This window comes from Procambarus clarkii, chromosome 82, assembly GCF_040958095.1.
Source record: "Procambarus clarkii isolate CNS0578487 chromosome 82, FALCON_Pclarkii_2.0, whole genome shotgun sequence".
In the NCBI taxonomy this organism is placed as follows: Eukaryota; Metazoa; Arthropoda; class Malacostraca; order Decapoda; family Cambaridae; genus Procambarus; species Procambarus clarkii.
The window spans coordinates 12,985,526-12,992,665 of NC_091231.1; positions in this window are offsets into that span (position 1 = coordinate 12,985,526).

The following is a 7,140-nucleotide window of genomic DNA, read 5'->3' on the forward strand; positions in this document are numbered from 1 at the left end:
ACATCTGGGTTTCGCCAGAGGTGTTAGGTCTTGAGTGGAATCTTATTAAAGTTCCTTGGAATGACGTTGATGAATCGTACCAACATTTAACAAATGTTGCAGTTACAGGAATAAAAATAAATTTTAAAACGTTTGCAAGAGAGAGAGAGAGAGAGAGAGAGAGAGAGAGAGAGAGAGAGAGAGAGAGAGAGAGAGAGAGAGAGAGAGAGAGAGAGAGAGCGAGAGAGAGAGAGAGAGAGAGAGAGAGAGAGAGAGAGAGAGAGAGAGAGAGAGAGAGAGAAGAAGAAGAAACTGACTGACAGGCAGACACAGACAAAGATAAAAATCGACAGATAAACAAAGAGACAGAGATAAACCACTTTAAAGGTTCTCTAAACAAAGGCCACAACGTCAGCTGGAGGTGACATGTCACAAGCCGCTGGGAAAACCACACCATTCTTATCAAGTCCTAATTAAGACGGCAGAGAGGGCAGTCGATCAAGGCGCCCCGAGGAGAAAACAAGGGAGGAACCCCCCAAGAATGGACAAACTGCGGTTGAGGGCAGTTAAGAGTAGGGGAAAAACACTTCTCGTCCCCTATTCAACAATTAACGAACTGTACTAGAGTCAGAACAACGAGGTCAAGAAAGAGAAAAAAAATGAAAAAATAAAGACACTTTATATATATATATATATAAATATATATATATATATATATATATATATATATATATATATATATATATATATATATATATATATATATATATATATATACTGGGAGTGTAAACCGTTGTCTGAGGACAAGCGTGAACAGCAGGGAGAGGAAAAGGTAAAATGTTCCTTCCACACTGAACTCAACTCACACCAAACTACGACAGGAAAACTTGGGCAGAAATTGAAGCACTATTTAACAAGGAAAAAGATCTGTAGTATTTTTTGTTTACAACAAGTTGGAACAAGATGAATAAATGGTGGGGCGTGGACGCACGCGCACTCGCACACGCACACGCACACACACACACACACACACACACACACACACACATGATAGTAGGAGGCTACAAGATGACCTGGATAGACTGAGTGAATGGTCCAACAAATGGCTGTTGAAGTTCAACCCGAGTAAATGCAAAGTAATGAAACTAGGCAGTGGAAACAGGAGGCCAGGCACAGGATACAGAATAGGAGATGAAGTACTTAATGAAACAGACAGAGAGAAAGATCTAGGAGTTGATATCACACCAAACCTGTCTCCTGAAGCCCACATAAAGAGAATAACGTCTGCGGCATATGCGAGGCTGGCTAACATCAGAACGGCGTTCAGGAACCTGTGTAAGGAATCATTCAGAATCTTGTACACCACATATGTAAGACCAATCCTGGAGTATGCGGCCCCAGCATGGAGCCCGTACCTTGTCAAGCACAAGACGAAGCTGGAAAAAGTCCAAAGGTATGCTACTAGACTAGTCCCAGAACTAAGAGGCATGAGTTATGAGGAAAGGCTGCGGGAAATGCACCTCACGACACTGGAAGACAGAAGAGTAAGGGGGGACATGATCACAACCTACAAAATCCTCAGGGGAATCGACCGGGTAAACAAGGACGAACTTTTCAACACTGGTGGGACGCGAAAAAGGGGACACAGGTGGAAGCTGAGTACCCAAATGAGCCACAGAGACGTTAGAAAGAACTTTTTCAGTGTCAGAGTAGTTAGCAAATGGAATGCATTAGGAAGTGATGTGGTGGAGGCTGACTCCATTCACAGTTTCAAATGTAGATATGATAGAGCCCAATAGGCTCAGGAATCTGTACACCAGTTGATTGACGGTTGAGAGGCGGGACCAAAGAGCCAGAGCTCAACCCCCGCAAGCACAATTAGGTAAGTACAATTAGGTAAGTACACACACACACACACACAAATACGGGGGCCAAAGGCTGAGTGGACAGCGGTTGGGTCTCGTAATCCTAGGGTCCGGGTTCAATCCCCGGCGATGACGAAAAACAAATGGGCAAAGTTTCTTTTAGATTTTTCAGGCATCCCTGTTAACAGGAGTTGTTGCTGATGTGTGGAAAAAGGCTAACATAGTTCCAATCTACAAAAGTGGAAGCAGGGAAGACCCCCTTAATTATAGACTTGTATCATTTACAAGTGTAATAGTCAAAATATTGGAAAAAATAATTAAAACTAAATGGGTAGAAGACCTGGAGAGAAATGATATAATATCAGACAGACAGTATGGTTTTCGATCTGGAAGATCCTGTGTAACGAACTTACTCAGTTTTTATGATCGAGCCACAGAGATATTACAGGAAAGATATGGTTGGGTTGACTGCATCTATCTGGACCTAAAAAAAGGCTTTCGACAGAGTTCCCCATAAGAGGTTGTTCTGGAAACTGGAACATATTGGAGGGGTGACAGGTACGCTTCTAACATGGATGAAAAATTTCCTAACTGACAGAAAAATGAGGGCAGTAATCAGAGGCAATGTATCGGATTGGAGAAATGTCACGAGTGGAGTACCACAGGGTTCAGTTCTTGCACCAGTGATGTTTATTGTCTACATAAACGATCTACCAGTTGGTATACAGAATTATATGAACATGTTTGCTGATGATGCTAAGATAATAAGGAAGATAAGAAACCTAGATATTTGTCATGCCCTTCAAGAAGACCAGGACAAAATAAGTATATGGAGCACCACTTGGCAAATGGAATTTAATGTGAATAAATGCCATGTTATGGAATGTGGAATTGGAGAACATAGACCCCACACAACCTATATATTATGTGAGAAATCTTTAAAGAATTCTGACAAAGAAAGGGATCTAGTTGTGGTTCCAGATAGAAAACTATCACCTGAGGACCACATTAAGAACATTGTGCGAGGAGCCTATGCCACGCTTTCTAACTTCAGAATTGCTTTTAAATACATTGATGGAGAAATACTAAAGAAATTGTTCACGACTTTTATTAGACCAAAGCTGGAATATGCAGCGGTTGTATGATCCCCATATCTTAAGAAGCACATCAACAAACTGGAAAAGGTGCAACGACATGCCACTAAGTGGCTCCCAGAACTGAAGGACAAGAGCTACGAGCAAAGGTTAAAGGAATTAAATATGCAAAAACTAGAAGATAGAAGAAAAAGAGGCGATATGATCACTACGTTCAAAATAGTAACAGGAATCGATATAATTGATAGGGAAGAATTCCTGAGACCTGGAACTTCAAGAACAAGAGGTCATAGATTTAAACTAACGAAACAAAGCTGCCGGAGAAATATAAGACAATTCACTTTCGCAAACAGAGTGGTAGACGGTTGGAACAAGTTAGGTGAGACGGTGGTGGAGGCCAAGACCGTCAGTAGTTTCAAAGCGTTATATGACAAAGAGTGCTGGGAAGACGGGACACCACGAGTTTAGCTCTCATCCTGCAACTACACTTAGGTAATTACTCTTAGGTAATTACAGACACACACACACACACACACACACACACACACACACACACACACACACACACACACACACACACACACACACACACACACACACACACGTGGAGCGCTATCCACGGCCTCGCGGCTGAGTGGACAGTGCCCTGGAGTCGTAGTCCAAAGGGTCGGAGTTCGACTCCCGGCCGAGGCAGAAACAAATCGGCAGAGTTTCTTTCACCGTGTTTCCCTTGTTCACCTAGCAGTAAAATAGGTACCTGTGAGTTAAACAGCTGCTACGGGCAGCTTCCTAGGTGTGTGTGTGTGTGTGTGTGTGTGTGTGTGTGTGTGTGTGTGTGTGTGTGTGTGTGTGTTTGTGTGTTTGTGTGTGTGTGTGTGTGTGTGTGTGTGTGTGTGTGTGTGTGTGTGTGTGTGTGTGTGTGTGTGTGTGTGTGTGCGTGCGTGTGTTAGAGAGAAATATATGTAGTAGACATAATAGAGGAAAAATCAAATTGGTTAGAAAGGCGGGGTCCAAGCGCTAATAGCTCGATTATGCAGATACAAATCGTTAATACAAATATTAAATATACACACACACACACACCAAAGAACCGAAGCTCAACCCCCCGCAAGCACAACTAGGTGAGTACACACAAACACAAGTACACAACCATTAACGGTATTAAATGAACGGGTAGATCAAGATCGAGAGAGAGAGAGAGAGAGAGAGAGAGAGAGAGAGAGAGAGAGAGAGAGAGAGAGAGAGAGAGAGAGAGAGAGAGAGAGAGAGAGAGAGAGAGAGGTTACGTATGTAGGATGCCTATATTGACCTAATTTCTCCCACAAATTTACTCCTATCGTATTGCAAGCAAAAAGTTCCCTGATCAGTGAATGAAACTGAAAATGTAAATCCAAGGTTTTGTGCTTTCGTTTCGAAATTACTTTCGTCTATGATGTTTTTTTTATCTATGCAGAGCTTGATTAGTGTGCATTTGTGCGTATGTGTTTGTCTGTACTCAGCTCTATTTACACTGTCGAGTCATAAGTCCCTCCACCCTCCTTTTTCAGATTCAGATGGCATAACGTAATTATTTTAATTTTTGGGGGGTTTTTGTTGACGGCTGAGTGGATAGTGCCTGGGAATCGTAGTCCTAGTGGCCCGGGTTTGATTCCAGGCAGAGGCGAAACTCTTGTTATATTGCTTTTTGTATTATTAATTTTGGCTAAATAGTCTTCTCTCGTAGGTCAAATGCCTCTGATACGTTACTAAATGTAAACTAGTAGCCTTACATACCTCTATACGTTACTAAATATATACTACCATTCGACAATATTTTAGCAACTCAGTATTTACATAATTACCTGTGAATTCACCAACATAAATAAATGTAAACCGATAACATAAAAGTTCATTTTAAACAACACGAGCTATTTATTCAGACACCAAAAACTGCCCAAAAGTTGACAATTATAAAACACTTGAAAGATATTTTTCCTCAAGCAGAGGATCTTGGAGGAGGTCCTTGCTTCCCAGCTGGAGACTCAACTTGGGTTTGATGAGCTCGCTGGGTGTGTTCTTGAAGCCCAAGTGTGTGTGTGTGTGTGTTGTTGTGTCTCCCAAGTACATTGTCTCTACTCTCTTTCTCTTCTCTCTCTATTCTTCCTTCTTACCTTCCTCCTGCTACTCTCTTGTTTAGAGTGTTTGAGTTGCAATTGTTATTAGTAGTGATCTAATTCAATCGCTGCTCTCTCTCTCTCTCTCTCTCTCTCTCTCTCTCTCTCTCTCTCTCTCTCTCTCTCTCTCTCTCTCTCTCTCTCTCTCTTTCTCTCTCGCTCTGCAGTAGACCAGATCGTGTGAGGTGGGAGAGTTGAGTGGAGGACATATTAAGGGGTGTTTCTTTTGTTTGTCATGGTGGTTTTAATTGTGGTAGTGAGTGTGGTAGTGATGATAGTGGTGGTGGTGTTGGCGTTGATAGTGGGGGCGTTGATGGTGTCGATGATGGTGGTGCTGATGGTGGTGTTGATGGTGGTAGTGGTGTTGGCCCTTCCCCTCCCCCCCCCCAAAAAAAAGCACCAAACACCAAATAGAATTACAGCTTCATGGAACTCGCTCTTTCCCCGTTAGTATGGAAAACATGCTATTTGCATTCTGATAAAATGCATGACGTGAATGGAAAGGAAAAAATACACATATTAATCCCATATGCAGGAGTGGGATTTAATTTCGTGGTGTGGAGTTAGGTATTGAGGTGTGTAGTGTGTATGCTTGCTGGAGGAAGCGTGAGGTTCTGGTAGTACGGCCAACGTTAGCTTTTATCTTTAAAAGTATATAAATATTTGATTTATATATATATATGTGTGTGTGTGTCGGGTAATATAAAATACTTGTAAACAGTCTCTGGAGAGTATAAAGCACAGCGAATGATGACTATAAATGTAAAATACTGTAAAATATCCCAGAAGGTTTTAAAAAACTGTAAAGTATCCCAGTAAGTTGTAAAACAGTGCAAAATATTCTAGAAGGTTGCAAAACACTGTAAAATATCCCAGAAGAATGTAAAAATACTGTAAAATATCCCAGAAGGTTGTAAAACACTGTAAATAAACAATGGCAAGAGCTGTAAAAAAGTGTAAATAAACGATGTTGGGCGACTGTAAACGAGGCCTTGAGACTGTAAAACACCTATAAATGATGAAAAAGCTACATAAACGCTACATTTAGTCAAAATGGAAAAAAATAGACAATTAACGTTTAATTAACACACAAAAAAATCTAAAATAACTGCGAATCGAAGAAAAAATTATAGGATCTCAAGGTATATCAAAATCATCAATTAGCTCCACTAGACTTGTCAGTGGAGTATCTGCGCCAACCGAGATGTCTGAAGATTATAATTTTTTTTGCGATAGGCGATTTGCTTCTAGCATTGCTAACCTCAGAGGACCGAACTTTCATTGTACCTCGCAAGAGCGAACTCCTCGTTATATCTCGCAAGAGCGAACTCCTCGTTATATCTCGCAAGAGCGAACTCCTCGTTATATCTCGCAAGAGCGAACTCCTCGTTATATCTCGCAGGAGCGAACTCCTCGTTATATCTCGCAGGAGCGAACTCCTCGTTATATCTCGCAAGAGCGAACTCCTCGTTATATCTCGCAAGAGCGAACTCCTCGTTATATCTCGCAAGAGCGAACTCCTCGTTATATCTCGCAAGAGCGAACTCCTCGTTATATCTCGCAAGAGCGAACTCCTCGTTATATCTCGCAAGAGCGAACTCCTCGTTATATCTCGCAGGAGCGAACTCCTCGTTATATCTCGCAAGAGCGAACTCCTCGTTATATCTCGCAAGAGCGAACTCCTCGTTATATCTCGCAAGAGCGAACTCCTCGTTATATCTCGCAAGAGCGAATGAGTTACATGAGCCTTGTTATTAATCGGTGTGTAATCCAGATTAATCCCTGTATAACTGTGTAAAACTATGAATGTCACTTGTACTTAATGGCTATGCAAACTACTGTAAAAAACAAAGGTGAGTGTAGAAATACTGATGAATAAATTCAATTAAATCAATGCAAACGAGTGTTATACTACGAAGCAATTTCAGCTGTTTTGATTGGATTGGGGATTTATATTATAAATAACTCGATTTGTCTTATTCTCTAGTATACTGTCTAGCTATCTTTCTCTCTGTCTATATATCGATCATACTGGTTTATCATTCTATT